Source organism: Agrilus planipennis, unplaced genomic scaffold (assembly GCF_000699045.2).
Source record: "Agrilus planipennis isolate EAB-ADULT unplaced genomic scaffold, Apla_2.0 scaffold26, whole genome shotgun sequence".
Lineage (NCBI taxonomy): Eukaryota > Metazoa > Arthropoda > Insecta > Coleoptera > Buprestidae > Agrilus > Agrilus planipennis.
In genome coordinates this window covers 1,090,862-1,109,985 of record NW_020439469.1, presented here as the reverse complement: position 1 = coordinate 1,109,985, position 19,124 = coordinate 1,090,862, and the positions used below count along the sequence as shown (strand labels likewise).

The 19,124-nt window shown below is 34.3% G+C and overlaps 1 protein-coding gene across 5 annotated transcripts in view; it reads right to left on the bottom strand.

Annotated features, from left to right (window-relative positions):
- Positions 1-16,740, bottom strand: part of LOC108740021 (mitogen-activated protein kinase-binding protein 1) — a 482,920-nt gene extending 466,180 nt beyond the window's left edge. For all 5 annotated transcript variants that reach the window (XM_025979098.1, XM_025979105.1, XM_025979104.1 and 2 more), the window contains exon 1: positions 16,655-16,740. The gene's annotated coding sequence lies outside the window, so the exon portion shown is untranslated. The remainder of the gene's footprint in view (positions 1-16,654) is intronic.
- Positions 16,741-19,124: the final 2,384 nt, after the last annotated feature.

Sequence of the window (19,124 nt, the reverse complement as noted above, 5' to 3'; positions counted from 1 at the left end):
GTAATGACGTTTACTACAGTTCTGAATCGGATGAATGTGACTTAGAAGAATCTGTACCACAGAGAGCATTAAACAGGATTTCGAGACAAGGAACTAATAATTCTGTGCGTAAATCAGGAAAGGCAGAAAGAAAAACCTAAAGGTAATAGTGAATTTGATGTAATTATTTGTCTTTACGAAAATGTGAATTTTAGGGCCGACAAAGCAACAAGGGAGGGTAAAGTGGTGTGAGAAAGAAAAGAAAATTGTCCTTAAATACTTCTCGCGTTTTTGGACGATTTGGGCGGCTTATGCCAGCCATGCGCCACTCAGATGATTGCCGATTCGACTCCGGAGTGAAATGATGTATCCATGTTTCATCCATGGTCACGTATCGACGCAGGAAATCCTTTTTATTGCGAGTAAATAGCGATAAACAGTTCGCTGAATCGTCGACTCGTTGCTGTTTTTATTCCACTGAAAGCAATCGCGGCACCCACTTGGAAAAAACCTTTTCATTGCTCAAATTTTCATGAAGAATTGTAAGTACGCTTCCAGATGATATCTGTGTTATTTCTGCAATCTCACGGACCTTCACTTTACCCGAACGTTCCGCATCGTTTGTGTTCGTACGACCACGTTTAAACTCTGCATACCAACGACAAATCGCTGGTTTTGATGGAGAGGAGTCCGGGTAACGTTTCTCATGCCCGTTTGCACCGACGTAAATAAGTACTACTTAGCTTTAAGTAGTTCTTAAAAGGCGAAAATGGTTTGCACCGAAAGTTAAGTCGAGCTTAAGAATCGAAACAGATGCTTAACTTTAAGCAAAGGATGTTCCTGACTTAAGCATTGCTTAAGTCTGTCGTAAGAATTTCGGTAGTAGTTCGGTATTTTTCGTTGCGAGAACAAAAAAATAACATGGTTATAGTAAAGAGGTTATTATCATATTTACTATTAAATAATAAAATAAGCAATATGGTAATTATTATTAAATGGAAGTTAGTGTGTGTTATCGTTTATGTTATTGTATTGTAATGTACGGATTATTTACGTTTCAAGAGTAGTAATTAGCATGTGATGAAATATTAGAAATTTGAAAATGTACACAATTTAGCTGGAGTAGTGATAAGAACGTCATTAGCTGACCATTAGTAATAGAAAGTGAACCAACAATATACAATAGAAATACGTTTCATCAGAAGCAGAAGCAATAAACCATCACAATAGAAGCATTAACAAGTTCTTAAGGGTAGTTGGAACAACTTAATCAATACAGCAAACATAGGGAAACATGCATGAAAAATACATTTCATCAGAAGCAAAAACAATTAACCATGACAGTAGAAACATTAACAAGCGATTAAGGATTGTTGCGTCCGTCACGCGTTTTTTAAACTACCATTAATTTTGTCATGGCAAATTATCCCTTTTCGTCACGATCATTTAAAACTGCTTACAATCCAAATACAATTGTTAAAATACAACACTTTTGGAAACCTTTTTTTATTGCCTTGTCGTAAATAATTCTGCTATTCATAAATTTCAAGTCCATAAATTTCGAAAGTCCTTATTTATGGCTTTATTACTCTTTTCACACCCTTCCACGAACGTCAATTTCTCTTACTACAACTTTTGCTTGTATATGCCTTTTCTTAATATCGCCTTTCCTATTCTTTTGTAACAATATCAAACGATCTCCGCCCACTACCCTCGAAAATTGAATCAACTTATCTCGGCCACACCTTTTTCCCGTTCTAACTTCTCAATTGAGAAAACTAATAAAGATTCAAGAGATTAATCGGTACGCAACGATAACGCTCACTTCACTCCCCAATTGCCAAAATTATCAAAAATTGTAAAATCAACTGTTTGTACCGTATCTATGTTCCTTTGTAAATAAAGTTATCAACACTTGATTTACAAAGGAACATTGATATGTTAGTGTTGTTACAATTATTGGACTGACGTTATCAATTCATCAATTCAAAAATCAAGCCTAACCTAACGAAATAAAATCACCTATACTCCGGTAATTCGCAGTGTAGGAGTTAAAACAATGATGATGTATAAATAATAACATAAGTAATAACAAATAAAACTAAAAAATTTGTTCGGACAACGACATCGATGAGCCAACTATTGAGAATCGAAACAGGAGTAAATCAATAAATATAGGTATGATAGAATAACAGTTCTCTGTAAACTCAGGTAATAAGTTCTATTATTAAGTTCAACAGGAAAGAATTATAATTAACGAATGTCCATTATTATTTTTTTAAAAACCAAACGGAAACTTTGTACTGCTATCAGAATTATCATATATGTTTATGCATGCACAACTTCAGTCTGTCCTGATAACAAGAAACGAATGTGGCTCAGAACTGATTCGCAACATTTTTAGTACGTACAAACTCTGATAAAGACATAATGAATAATATAATTCGAAAATGCTCCTTCAATGCAACAGTTGTAAAAAATGAAAGTAATGGTAAATAAATGATATCAAACAGTGACTTTAACCTATACTGGGAATGTAATGTTACTATACCTAAACGTAAAGTCACGTGCTTCATTATTTAGATGCTCTGGGTTCCGTTAATAGCATGGTAATTGTCCAGAATTGGGACTCCAGACCTAAATCGCTCCAAAGTTTTTTCATAGATTTTCGGTCATTTTACATAATAGAATTAGATATTAGAAGGCGGGGAGACAATTTTTTATGACTTCATAAATAAACAAAAAAATTTTTTTGAATCATAATTTTTCAAAATTGCCACAATTCTGGATGATCGTCTGCATTCGTGACGTCATTTTTTAGTTAGGTAGATTTATGACAGATTTGAAGTTATATTATGCCCTGCCCTGGCTGATATGTTACAATATTTTAATAACTATACAACTATACATACACCATATACCCTATGAGGTGTGCTGTAATAAAAAAAATGTGTCTCCCCCGCCTTGAATATAATCATTGAATTTTTGGAGCGATTTTAGTCTGGAGCCCCAATTCCAGGAATTGTATGAAATTCCAGTATTGTACTAGGAAATGTATATAAATTTATGCTTTCTGTCTCTAACATATCAGCAGGGGTATTAAATAAACTCCAATTTGTCATAAATCTACCTAACCAAACAAAGACGTCACTAATACAGGTAATTATCCAGAATTGGAGCAATTTTGAAAAATATCAATCAAAAAAATTTTTTTTTATTTATGAAGTCNTCTTCATATCCCGTTAGGGGTGTTAGGTATACGGGGTAGTCGGGTAAATTATAAAGTGTGTGCTATTGTGTTTGTCACGTACAATCACAATTTTATTATTGTTAATAGCCAAAATTCCCCTCGGCTGCATTCTTGTAGGTCCAATGACCGCCTACCTGGGGGTAGGATAATATTATGTTTGTACATTATTGTTAGAGATAGTAGGTTCATAGATTTTATAAAATTTTAAAGCAGTGCTATTATAGACTCGCTGGAGAAAACATCATCTCCATAAGACAATCACGATTATCCTAATTCATTCCTATTGATTTTTATCATCATTTTTAATTAATCGTTATTTGTAGTTGTAAAGTTAGTTTATAGTGGATTAAATTTAAGTTAAATTAAATATAGTTATTTCTACTATAACTACAACTACGTGTCTTATTTCATGTGGTACTTAGTACACCCCGTTGACAATAGTTTATATAAAAAACTTAATCAACGATAAAACAAGATGAAAAAATTTTTGGAGCGATTTTGATCTAGAACCCCAATCCTGGACAATTACCAAATGCATTGATATCCAAGAATGTTATAATGTCCGACAATACCTTTCGATGTAACATTATCTCTAATATCGCAAAAGACCCAGCTTTCGGCAGCTTTAGGTCAAAATATCTCGAAAACCAGAACAAATAGAACTGACAGAATTCCAATTCAGTACGTCACAAACATTCGGAAAAATATATTCTTGTTTCTGGATAAGTTTGGACAAAAGTCGTCGTATTGTGCTATGAAGTCTAATATTCAAAATTATTATTATTAACTTTGTTGTGAGTTACATCATTGGGTGTTCACTTTCAAACAAAACTCAGATACGAATTCCCTTCTGTAATTTCAGCACTTACTTACATTTACATCCTCATTATTCAATGCACATTACAAAACTATCAAAACATTTTACACTACACGATAAGTAAGCATTGGGTAGATCACGTGAAATAAAAATTTAAATTAATATTGCTTATTGGTAACCATAAGCATTCGGCGGTTTGAATTTTACATAAGCAATTTTACATCTAGTAAAAGAGGTAGCTGAACCAAAACAAAATAGCAATTTACCTTGACAAAGCAATTAAACAAAACCAATTATACATATTATGAAACCAAGTAAACTATAAAATAGAAAAAGGCGATGAATATGTAAAAGAAAATGCAAACGATAATTTTTTTAGTCAAATCTGTAAAACCGAAAGTAATACATCGCTAAGTAAGCTAATTTAGGATATAAAAAGATCATCCACTAAAGGGTAGAAAAATGAGTAAGCTTTCTAGTCTCGATCCAAAATTTTCTTAAAAATAAAATCAAATTCTTGTTGCAAAGTCCTGCTAGGTGCTTTTGATTGTTTGCTTATTTCATCTATGTTTTTTTTTATTACTGCTGTACTACTTTTGTTACCTTTTTATTATTTAGACAATTTTGTTGGCACATCAACATCAACTTCCAAGAGTAGTTATTAATCACATTGCCAAGTAAATAAACCGTTGTGACTGTTTACTGTTACTGCAGTACTAAAACGCGCGGGATACTGTCGAAATGACTGCTACAGGCTTACAAAAAAAAATTGGGTATTTCATTCCCACCAGTCACTAATGCTGGTGGGCGGGCAGTCCCTCAGGACAACGCCGGAAAGTGCGGCGGAAGGCCCTCTTCAGCCTGCTTTCAGGAATCGTGGGAATGAATGGGTGGTGGTTCGGTTGAGAAAGATAAGACGCATGAAATGAAGACAGAAGAGAATGAAAGATTATCTGTTGAATATTACTACCCCAGCATTTGCTTAAGTGATCCAAAGAAACCACAGAAAAACTTGGCCCGGAATCGAACCGGCAGCCTCCCGAATACCAAGCAACGGTCTAAACCTCTAGGCCATGTCGCTCGGTATGGGCCTATACTGATATTACCACCGGTTTCCAAAATCGATTTTGGTAACGTATGGTGATTCGTAGATTCAATTCATCAAGTAGGTATCTATCTACGTAAATAAACCTTGTTGAACATATTGAATACCACTAATTGTAGTATTGTACCACATATGGCTTTTACCGCGCCGTTTGTAAGATTTCACAGGGATAAACATATTTGCGTTTCATTATGAGCTTTTCTTAAACCACAGTCTTTTCCATACACACTAGTAATAATGAACTAAAAAAAGAAATTTTAAATCACCCTAATATACATATACAGATGTGACGACGATTTTATATTACATGAGATAGGTGCGTATCCAACCAGTCTTAGGACAACGACCTTATGATGATGAGGATGAGATAGATCCCATTTAAACAATTAACTAGAATTAATTAACGTAAATCCGTCAAATTATAAGTATAAAAACTCTTTCCTTGAATGTTTTAAGACAGATTTGAGTTTTACTGTTTCGAACTGGACTTCAACTTGCAATTGACACAGTCCGTGAGGTTGCAACAATGTATATTTCAAGCGTACGGTGTATTGGAAATAAAGTAAAGCTAATGTTTAAGCATTACTTTGTTAATTCCATCTTATCGTTCGTTAAACGGGCCTGAGCAAGGCATGTATTTACAAAACGACATGCATGCTTTTATGTTGGCATGATTGTACAAGGTCTGATCAAGAATATCCACAGGTTATGTATATTCGATTTTCAATTTTTAAATGGAGTTATGTTGGTACTTGTGTTGAATGTTCAGTTAATTTTTGACAGCTGCTTTGCTTGCAGGTGTTTTGGCTTCGATTTTTGCATATTCCAAAAAATGGATCAAAGTATCTGTATCAAATTTTGGATGAATGCGCAGACGCATTCTGAATGTTGGCTTTGGCATATGATGAAGTTACCATGGATCGAAGCAACGTTTATCGGTGATACAAAATGTTCTCAGAGGGCTGAGAAGATGTGAACGACGAAGAGCGTGTCGGACGCCCTAGCAAGTCAACAACATACGAAAACATTGATGAAATGGAGAAACTAGTATTGGCCAAACTCGAATCACCGTTAGAGTATTTGCCGAGGACCTAAACGTTGGCTCCTGCTATTCGATTTTTATCAATGATTTGGGCATGAGACGGGTCGCCGCGAAATTCGTACCAGGACTGCTCAATTTCGAACAAAAACAGCATCTTATTAACATCGCTAAGGAGCTGTTGGACCCTGTCTGCGACGACCCAAATCTGCCCCAGAGAGTCATAACTGGTGACGAATCATCGGTTTATGGTTATGACGTGGACACCAAAGCTCCATCATCGCAATTGAAGCTGCCGCACGAACCAAGACCGAAAAACAGCGTCAAATTAGGTCGAATGTGAGGGTTTTGCTTACAGTTTTCTTCGATTGCAGGGACGTGGTGCATCATGAGTTCTTGCCACAGGGCAGAACAGTCAATAAAGAATATTACTTGCAAGTTATGCCCAATTTGCGCGAAGCAATCTGCCAGAAACGCCCGGATTTGTAAAACAATAAAAACAACACACTTGTTAAATTTCACAGGCAGATATTCGGGAACTTACTATTGTAAGTTGAATATCAGCACACGCGTTAAATTAATAAGGCGTGTTGTTTAATTATTTAATATCTGAATGCAAATTAGGTTGATTTTGAGTGCAATTTCCTGTACCTCGCTTCTTCCGTTCGGTGGCGCTATTGTATTTACTACGCAAAATGTAGAGCAGTCATGCATTTATACGTGTAATTCGTTAAATTATGGAAATTGTAACGGTAAGTTATAATTATGGCAGAAAGGTCAATAAGCAGCCAACCTTCAAATGATTACGATTTATCAAGTACTTACTGCTCCATATACGTATAAAAAAGCAAACGAAGATCAACTGTGTGTGAAGTGAAAGTAATATATTATTGTAAAAGTAATGTAAGCACGTAAACTGTATTGCAATATACGCTAATAAATATATACCTATTCAACATTTAAAATTGTTTTATTAGTTTTTCGAGATCATGGGCGGTAAGCGCGGCGGAATAGAGAAGGTTAGAAGCATTAGGAATGTAGTGTTACAGGCGAATGATAAGGATACCGTGGATAGAGAAGGTCAGAAATGAGGAGGTTCTAGAAAGAATAGGTGAACAAAGGACTATATGGTAGTCAATAAGAAATAGGCGAGATATGTTTGTAGGACAACTTCTCAGGTATGAAGGGCTAGTTAGGGACATATTAGAGATAGAAAGTATGATGAGTATTTCTAGATGGGGTTTATGATCTAATCAAGATAAATCATATCAGTACTTCAAATGTTAAAAAATGGTTGTAAGAAGGTTAACTACAATTAATAGCAAATACCAGTAGATGACACTGCATCTTGATGTTATATAAACTAGCTTTTACGAAAGAGCTGCGGTTCGGTCGGTGACAACAAAGAGCACATTAAAAAAAAAGAAAACTTTTCATTCCCACCAGCAACTAATGCTGGTGGACGGGCAGTACCTCTGGGCTGCAGCGGGAGGTAGGGCGGAAGACTTTCTTTAACCTCCTTAGGACCCGAAATAATAGTCCTAGAAACGGCCTGAGGTATAGGCGTAGACGAGTCTTAGTCGAGGACACCTTCCTCGGGAATCCGACACTACCCATTCGTGCGGACGGCTGTATGTCATTTGAATATTTCCCATCTTCCACGAAAACAAAACAAATTGGATGGTGATTCATCCAAAGTGTCTACGACGTGCTGATGTAAACCAGCAGTTTCGAAATCGGGACCTACGCCACATGATTTTAGTTTCAATAAATTGGTAACCGAGAACTTAGTGTATATTTACTAAGAAAATATTAAACGATCTCTTCCACTAGATAGAAACAGTAATTGAAGAAAAAAGAAAATCAATTTTTAATCATTTCGGAAACTTTTAAATATCTCGAGTGACTCCTTTAAATATTATAATCGAACTAAATTTTGATCGGTCTTTCTAAAACATGTTAACATATGCAAGATCAAACATAAAAAGTATTACTGTTTTTTTGTGCCACCCTAACGACATAATATGCATAAACAATGTCTTTTATTAAATTTAACAATCTTTCCAGGTTTTCAGTGCGCGGATCAGCTATGCACTCACACATATCCCTTTATTTTTAACAAAGTAGTCAGCGTTCTGTTCGATCACAGTGTCTACAATTAGTTCGATAAAGAAACAAACTCGAACGCGGTATATGTTCTTAATTCTGTCTGAAACTAATTAATGGTGCCCTTCCAACGTCCAACTTCAATTACAGCGAGGTGACAATCTAAATAGAGAACTTAAAAGGCGGATGTATTACAAAACTTCCCGTCACAAAAAAGGGCTACAAAAAAAGGAGCCAAAGTATCAAATTTCTCATGAAAAAAAATAAAATCAGGCTCACGAATAACTCATCAATTAGAAATACTTTGACGATGCTGAAATGGTGGGTAGAAGCTTGTTTCAAATAAAGTATAAAAGAGCGATTTTCTTTTCCTGTTTTTAAAGTCTAATAAACCGAAAGATATGCACTTCTGGGAAATTAATTATGTAGTAGAACGGAGACAAAAAAAATATAAACTTTACGTATAAATAAAGACTGACAGTAATGAGTTAAGTACCTAAGTAGGTACAGTTTGAGAAACGGTGATATTCAAAGTGTATTTAATAATAATTAAATAAAAAGCCTTCAAAGCACTGAAGGTAAATGATCAAACAGTAAGATCGAAGTTTGCGTGCTAAAATAGTAATACCGCTTCCTCTTCCAGGAAGTGGTTTTCCAATAGTACTTCCCTATTTGATGCGATTAATAATTATAAGTAAATCCTTGAAGAAAGAAACCTACAGAACCGATCGCATTTTTGCATTTATTTTTTATTAAATTAAACATGAAATGAGAAATTTCATGTTTTTAAGAAGTTATATATTCACTGATTTACGAGAAAATAAACAGATGAAAATTCGTGCTTAGTAATAAAATTCAAAATAAATACAAAATTCCATTAGTAAATATTCGTCGCATGCTACCATTTTAATTTAAATCAATACATGAGCTTGTAGCCTCGAGTATCTCATCGTATACTATGGTGACTGCAAGTCGATAACTGTGGTGGTGTGGGAAATATGGTGATTAAAAGTGGTCGACTTAGGGTAGTTTCATATTTCGAAATCTACTGTAATGCTCGAAATTTCTCCAGATTAGTGTATATGTGGGTTTGCGTCTTGAATGCTTCTTCTGTTGTCCTCAGCTAGAATGTTCTCGAATATCTAGGATTACCTTCAAGTAGAATATTCTAGAGAGAACTGGATCTGAAGATTCGAGAACGTTTTGGAATGATCGATAACCATTATGTCACTGGTTTAGTAAACTTCTAACGCTATATTAAAGTACTTTTTTTATATTTCGACCAGTGCTCTAAAGAAAGAGTTTTAAATTTTATGGTTATTTCTAGGGTGATCCTCAGCTAGAATAGTCTCAAATGTCTTTAATACTGCTGTCGGTTAGGATATAATGGAATGAACTAGACCAAAAGGAACGTTCAAGGATGTTCGCGAAACTTTATGTTAGAGCGATAGGGATGACTACTGACAGTTGTTTATGGGATTTTATACATATATTGACCAAAGCCTTTTAAAAAACGTTTGGAATTCTCTTATAATGTTTGATGCAAGTGAGTTTGAGGATTAGAATGCTTCTAAAGTAGTTCTTAGGTAGAATATTTTCAAATATCTAGGATAGTCCTCAAGTAGAATATCCTTAAGTGAATTAAACCGAAAGAATCGATGTTGTTCTGGAAGGTTAAGAGGACCATATGTTCGAGTGGCGGAACTAGATTGTACCACCAAATTAACTAGTATTTTCGTAAATTTAGTAAATTCTAGTGTTGCTCATCAGAGCACAGCAAAAATGGCGAAGCTACATATGTCACCGGGCATATATTTACTAAAAGTAGAAGAAACAAATTAAATTTCTTTACAAAAAATGTTTACCTTGTCAATGTTTCCAAATCTATTATATTTTTATTAACTAAATGCGATTAAATTAATAAAAATCAGTTTTACAAGACGAGCATTGGACAAGGAAAAAATGGAAACATCTAAATATCTAAGCACATTTATATACAATTTTGCTCGTTACTATATTTGTGTGTACTTCAAACATTTCTTAACATCAGAAAGATTGTATACATTCCACGCACCGCAAAATTAGGTACAACTGATGATGACACTTATCCATGAGGACAACCAAAAAAATAATTCTCATTCCCATCCTGAGTTTCACATCTCTGCGAATGTTGAACATGATAGTATAACAAAATAATTCGAAGTGGTCTGCATTCTGTCGAAACTGCCAGACGCGGATCGTGATTTCGAATTTTTTGGATCTCATCAGCGCGTCGCAGGCAGCTCCGACAGAACACAGACCAACTTTTACCTGCTATCTTCACAGCGCGTTTTAGAAAATACCATAAATGGCGCGGAATTTCGTTTCAGCAAGTAGATAACCATATATTTAAATGGACCTTGTTGGAACATACGAAATTCTAAAATGTAGCATCGTACTACAGATGGCGCTCACCACGCCATTTGTGGTATTTTCTAAAACGTGCTGTTAAGACAGCAGGTAAAGGTTGGTCTGTGTTCTGTCGGAGCTGTCTGCGACGCGCTGATGAGATCCAAATAGATCGAAATCGCGATCCGCGTCTGGCAGTTTCGACAGAATGCAGACCACTTCGAATTATTTTATTCGATTATGGTAACGTGCCTATCACGTTGAGGTTAGCTACGCCGATTTCGTTTCAGCAAGTAGATATCCATATATTTCAATGGACCTTGTTGGAACATACGAAATCCTAAAATGTAGCATCGCACTACAGATGGCGTTTTCCGCACCACTTGTGGTATTTTCCAACATGATAGTAGTTAATAATAGTACTAATATTGAATTACTAATTTAAACATGCAATTCTCGTTCCTTATGAACAACCCCTTATACATAATGCTATCGTAAACAAAGGCTGGACAGTGATTTTCATTAGATCGAGAAAAAAAGAATCTACCTGTTTACCGTTGTTACAGGTCCAGATACTGTTTTGGCTACAATTTTCTGAATTGGAAAAAGTGTAAATAAATAAAATAAAGCAAGTTACCCTAGATTCCAAAGGCCATAGATTCGTTCGTTTCATTGGCCGTAGTCATCAAGAACTGTCAAAGGTTACTCACACTTACTGAACGCGTTACTAAGTTTTCACGCTATCGATGGTGATTATGCGATGGTCAAACACATCACCGTGCCGCGCCGGTTCGAAACAAAGTTAAACGAACACGCTAATAACTGTAACGAGTTAATGATGTAATGTTAAGAGATAATTCCAGAAATAATTGTTACCGTTAGTTCAGGCTGTACGGTGATGAATGATCCTTCGACAATTCAATAAGAAAAAGTAACCGTCAAATCGTCACACGTTATTACCGAACCAAGCCTTCAAGAGGCAGTTAAACGCATCAAAAAGGCTAGACAAAAATATTGGGTAGGTACCTACTGACCGGGTAATTTGTTTTTGAAAAGACATTTGAAAATCGAATTAGGGGCATCATCCTAGTAAATAATTAAACTGAAGAACTGCCCAAGATCATTTTTTATAAGTACTTCTTAAACAAACGCAAAGCAAAAATATATACATCAAGCAAAAGCGATTAGTTATTCGTAGCACTATGAAAGTGCTAAACATTGCGAACTCTGACTCCAAGAAATATGAGAAATCGTTAACTAACTTTATGTCCTTTTATAAATTACTTACTAAAAATTACAAAAAAAGAATAGAAGTAGCATCACACACACATAAGTAACTAAAAGTTCTTAGCACTGTTAAAGTACTTAACAGTAATATCCACATTTAGAGGGGGTCCAGTAGTTTACGAAATAAAGGTGTTGTGGTTTAAGTAAAATGAAATAACTATTTTTCTCCATTAATCCAAATTAAACTCAATGCATTTATTAATCCTAGAATTATTGTCCGTAAACATCAAAACAGTGTTTATTTTTGCCTTCAAAATGAACTGAAATTGTCCGACTCCTTAGGGAATCTTTTCATGACAGCATCAACTCCTACTTAGACTCAGATTCAAAATGATGTAAATCTTCGCTTCTTCTCAAAAATAGGGGCAGTTTCCACGTCACACGCCCCCATGTGAAGGGGCATTCTCGGCACCCAATGACTCTTTTTATATTAAGGAAATTATGTAGGATTCTCAAAATTGTGGTATCTGGTTCCCTGCTAATTCAGAAAGGCGTTTCTCTTTTGTTTTATATCAATTTTTCAGTTTTCGTTGATATTTGACTCAATTGGATATCAAGTGCTTTTCAATTAGGAATTAGAAATGATTCTACAACTTACTGGTTCAACCTGTCCAAGCATAGCACACAAATTAATCTTTGTGATCATCCATACCATAACCTAACGTAGGTTTCCTTGGTGCATAGAACTTTACATATGCTGATCAAGGAAACCTTTCTTACCATAACCATGCCACAGTAATTACCATAAGTCCCCTAGGTGGAGATAACTCCAAAAAATGACGCCACACATCTACTTAGAATAATACATATACAGAACATTAAAATGCATACAGTAGTAGGTAATTTACTCATATAAACCAATGAAGCACCTTTAACGTATTGGTTTCAGGTTAAAGCACACAAGTTACGAAGTAACTACTCACTGCATCACATTTCACCCTCCATCTTTCCACTGTTTTCTCAGTTGCCTAGCCATATTTCAGATTGGCTGCAACAGATCTTTTGTCCTACAATATTTTGACAACGCAACCTATCTTACACAAGTCTTCAAAGATAATAATAATGCAAAATTAACGTTTTTCACAAGGCACTAGTAGATATATCACATATTGAAACATTACAAAATCCGGAAACAATAACCCGTTAAATCTCGCCTCCTTCTGCACCTGATACACTGCACACAAGTTTGGGGAGGTTGCTGAATAATGTGTAATACCCCCATCTCCGAAATGTTTGATAAGCAGTTACGGGTACTAATTGGAAGTCATTAATAAACCCCTACTAACGAATAATCCATCTATGTTGGGTAATTAATTAACAAAGGCATCTAAAGCATAATGCTTTGTAAGAAAACTTAGATTCACTTTGGCAAGTAGTTCCCTACCTTCCTTTATCAGATATTCATGCTATTTTTTTGCATTGCTGACATCTAAATCAATATCTACGTTTAATTTTCTATTAAGAGCAGTAGCGTATCGTCGTTGGTGGGTATCGAAGCGTTCATTGGAAATGACACGCCTTTGAAAAAAGATTTATATTACATATGCCATGTTGTTTCACACAAGGCCATAAATATTATCACGTCAACTAACAAAATCACAACTTTAGAAATTAGTAGTATCGGAGTATGAAACAACAACAAATAACAACTGAGCGCAATTAGTATTAGCATAATGAAAAACGTTACTTGCAATTGTATAGCAAGTAGATACCAAACCCTCTTGAGTTATATACCGTCAACACACAATGATAACACACCATCATAAGGTCGTCAGTCCTAAGACTGGTTGGACACGTACCTCCACTCATTCCTATCCTGAGCTAAACTTCGCATTTCCCTAAAACTAGAGCAACGCATATCCTTAACTATTGGCAACAGTAATCTAACCTAGGTATACCTCTACCCATCCTAACTCCTGTTTCTGCCACTAATATGTCTCTGTCTAGACCTTCATGTCTAAGAAGGTGTCCTACCAACCTATCTCGCCTATCTCTTATTGACTTCCATACAGTCCTCTGTTCTCCTATTCTTTCTAATACCTCTTCATTTGTAATCTTTTCAATCCACGTTATCCTCATCATTCGCCTATAACACCACATTTCGAACGTTTCTAACCATTTCTTTTCCGCTGGGCCCACTGTCCATGTTTCGCATCCGTACAACGTCGTGCTCCAAACATACACCTTTAACAATCTTTTTCGAATTTCTAAATTAACCGTTCGCGAGCATAGAAGCGACTTCTTTTTATTAAAGGTGACACGACCCTGCGTTATCGTCTGCTTTATATCCCTACTACTCCTTCCGTCCTGACTTATCTGCCTTCCTAGATAACTAAAAACAGCCACTTCTAATTTTTGGTCTCCTATCTTTATATTCACAGGTATAGAAAAAAATGCTTAATATTTAATTTAGAAATTCGAAAGAGATTGTTAAAAGTGTATGTTTGGAGCGCGGCGCTGTACGGATGTAAAACATGGACAGTGGGGGGCGCGGCGGAAAAGAAAAGGTTAGAAGCGTTCGAAATGTGGTGTTACCGGTCAATGATAATAGATAGAGAAGGTTATAAATGAATGGGTATTAGAAAGAGTAAGAGAACACAGGACTCTATGAAAGTCAATAAGAAATAGGCGAGATAAGTTGGTAGGACACCTTCTCAAGCATGTGTATATTGGGGTGATTCAAAGTATTGCGTCCACCAGCTCACTCTATACTCTGGATAGAAAATTAGTATAGTAACTACATTGTGTACGGCATTGCCAATAAAGGAACAATAAAATTTTGGTTTTCATAAAATTGAAAAATCCGGAGATTACTTTTTATAATATGGAATCCGGAAATAAACTTAGTTTTCTTGGAATCTCCGGATTAAAACTGGAGATATAGTAACCCTATAACGAAATTGTGTAAACAACAAAAATGCACATGTGAGAAGTAGTGCAGCAATGATAAAAAAGCATAAATCAAATATGGTGTCAATCAAAAGCATCTAGCGGACCATTACAACAATAATTTGATTGATTTTAACTATCATTATAATTAGTGAGAAATAGTCGCTAAGGAATAGCAATGAAATTGCCTTCTCGCCAAGACAGAAACTCCCAGTCGACATTGTTCAAGATGATTACTGAACTTATGGGCATTACTAAAACGAGGACTAAGCCTTATATCGAGTGCTTGAACGTTTTACTGCTACTCTGAAGACTAACTTCAGAAGCTTCTTCAGCGATCACTAAACGCACTGGGATCGACAAAAAAAGAAACCTTTGGGTATAAATAGATGCCACAGATTGACTATCAAACAAAAGGAAATATGCGGCAACAACACTCACTTCGTGAGTTTTCCTACCATAACTTCATGTTTCTAAACTAATCCGTCAGAAAAGAAATAAATAAAAAATAAAGAACATAAGAGAAAAAGGACTAAATCGGCCGCGACCAGAACCCCAACCACCATTCGAGCATCCCCACGACAAACGTTTTCTCGACTCTTCCATCAAGAGCTGTTAAGGGTCCTCTAGCCACCACGAAGGCAAAAATTTACTATAAAGTACTGCAGTTACAAGAAACAATATTATAATTATTAAACAAAATAACAAAATAAGATCATCCACCTGAACAAACAGACTGATAACTGAAATACGTAATATTTCATCAAATGTTATTAATAACTTTAGGACAAGTGGGTGCTTAAGTGTCTATGTTATAAAACGTAAAATAATTAGAGGAACCTCACGTGTATGTACAAAAAATTGCGAGTAATTACAATAAATTTAAAAGGTAGTAAACACCAATCTAATCTATAAAACAGATACAGAGTCAATATTATTTATGTGATAATTTTTTTATACCTAATTGATCATTTACCATACAAAGTATGCACAACAATTTAACATTAGTTGGTAATGGCAGAAAAAATAATATTTTTTTTTTTGAATAAGTAATTACATTATGTTATTTTTCAATAAAAAAATGAATTTTGTAAGGCCAATACACAATGTCAAAACAAAATAACACAAGCAGGAACGCAATCCCCTAGTATCTATGTTTTATAAATTAAAATCAACACAAAGCAAGTAGCATTCACAACTACCATGCAACATAAGGGTAGGGCTTAATAATCTCATGTTTACCAAGTAAACAAAGATATTGATTAGTATTATAAACCACTCATTTATGTAAAACACAATGAATTGGTTAAACAAACTCTATTTCAGTGTGTGATTTAGATTTCAGTTATTAGATACAACAAATAATATCTACCTGTTTTCTACAAAGATAAAATAATCGAATTACTACATATATATCAAGACACAATTCTATGCTGTAAAGATAAAACGAACGAAGCATTTGTACAAAAACTATGTATTAACAAAAACTAACTAAACCACTGTAGGTTATGTTTAATTAAACATTCAAAAGCCGTTCGGCATTATATTCATTCAAACATTGTCGGTTCCATTCATGCAAACCTTGTATTAATTACAACGACAATAAATGTTTTTGATAAGGTTGTGACTAGAATTGTTATTTAAAATAATTTGTTGTTCAAAAAATTTGTTATGACATTAAACATAACCATAAATTTTGCAAGGTTGGAAGTAATAATTGTAATTATGCTTTCAATTTGAGAATTACTTATCACAACGTATTTTTTATACAAGTACCAATATTCTTTATCTTACCTTTTACAATATATCTAAAAAGTTTAATCAGTCACTTCACACACAAACACAACTCACCGATCACTAAACGCCATATTTGAAAACTGTAGCAGCAATGTAGTACATTCTGCATCAGTTTGCAGTTACGTACCCTAGTCCAGTAAATGAATTTGAACATTCTTTTTGTTTGTTGCTTTTAATTATTTATTGTATAGACACCGGATTCTTTAAAAAATGTAAAATAATATTATTAAATAAGGCAATATGTGAATAAATGGAAAAGATATTTTGCTTTAGATAAATTACGTAGCGACAAACTATTTCCGACAGATTTAAATGAAGCTCCATTTATAATTTAAAAAAAAAAAAAGATTAATTGAGGAAATGCATAGAAATTTCAGTGTTTTGTTGATCATTTCTAGTTTTTAATTGAAAAAAAGTTGCCTTTTTAGGAAAGCACTTTTATGAATGAAGTTCAGAAGAATTACTGCAACGCGTTTACAATTCATGATAAAAATATTAAAACAATATTTAAAAAAATATTTTTTAAGCATAAGTATTTTATACAAATGGAAGTAGTTAATAAATTTTAGCCTTTTGTTAATTTCAAATTAAAATTTTTGAAAGAACACCAAGCTGACATCTGTGAAGGAGTGGCTAAATTAATAAAGATGGGACTGTTAGTAGAAAGTAGATTTCTAGTTCAGGTTACTTACAGTTAAAGACGTATGATGGCACTACCTATGTGAAACTAGAGGGATTTTAAAACAATTTTTAATTCTTGCTTTTTATATTACAGAAATGATAATAGGAATAATCAGTTTTGAGTTGAATCGTTTTTTAACAGGAATTTTCATTTTTTTATTTTATACGTAATTCATTTAAATGCATTCTCAATAGGTATACACATATACAGGAGTATTTCAGGAGGAATGGCAAATATTTTGGGGGATGCTGGTACCCATCATTCTGCGTAAGCCATTCAAATAAATTAGTGCTTGGAAACACATTATTTCATAAACTGGGGGGTTTTAATATTAAACCAAAAATACTAATTAAGTGGAATATCTGAGGATCAGGGTGGTGCTAGCAAGGGCAGTTTTCTTAAAAGAATATATAATATTCTGCAAAAATTTTAGGCAATAGTGGGGCAGCTGTTAAACCTTGTATCTGTAAAATGAAGCTTTTGCAAACACAAAATTATCTGAACATCTTACTCAACATGATCAGTACTACTAACTCCCAAAATATTTGCCATTGTTTCTAAAACACTCACTCTATACATACATATATCCCATATTTAAACTGCTACGTTATTTACAATCAAGTCCCATTATATTCTCCGTTCCCCATCTTTCTTATTTCAAAGAACAGAACAAAAAGGAAGTAGTACTAACCTAAACTAAAGTAAGAATGTCCTTTAATACTTACCACCCTTTATTTGCTTTATCTTTTACACTCTATTATAAAACAAGCCTTAATGTCTCCTTCCCTTTTTCACATATTCTGCATATTCTTTCCTCTTACTTTGCCCACTGCTAATTTGCTTTCCCTACATTCATTCCTTATTTTGCTACTATCTCTCTTATAACTCCCGTTTTTTACCATATTATATGTATATCTATTCTTCCTCTTCTATATTACTCCTTCTTTCAGTTGTTTCTATCTTACCTTTTTCTCTCTTGGAATTTTTCCCTCTCCTTATTACTTATTACCTTTATTGTTCATATCGAGTCTATATATATTTTTTGTTTTCTTATATCTCCTTGCAATCATCCTAATTTTTATTTTCATTTCATGCCGCCCTTCTTCGTGTTTCCTTTTACGTCCTGCCTCATTTTGTTTCTGTTCCATTGCATAATATAATTCTTAGTTAATTTCCAAAATAAACGAGATATAGGTAATCCATAATTTGTAATGTCAATACTCAATTTCAGAAACAGATTAATTATTATTCGTCTGAAAGCAACTTCTAGTGATAAACGAGAACTAATGTTTCCTAAATATTTTGGTATTATATATCAGCGATAAAAAAAAAGTGTCTTATTATTTACTGCCTGATAAGACATGAAGAAAATTAAAGAAGAATCCATGAATCCGTCTTTTTCAGTCAGCAATTATGACATTTGGAGCAAATTAGGAAGTACTCTACTACTAGGGATGGATGAGCCGAATACCCGGTTTGGATCCAGTACCCAATGGATCCGGGCACTTTCTTTAGTGCCCGGCCAGGTGCCGAATAATTGCACCGGGTACTCGCCAGTGTCGCGTAATTCTGACAAAGAAAAGAGAAAAAACAAACACCAGCAATAAGTTTATTTAATAAGTACTTAAATATAACAAAAATCTAGGTACTTAGTAAAAATTGGTAATTAAGTTTGTGTTGGGGTAGATCGTCTATCCTAATTTGTATTATTTATTGGTTACTATATTAAATTATTTGTTACTTTGATATAGATCTTGTGTTTACTTTTTCCGGTGAATAAAAATA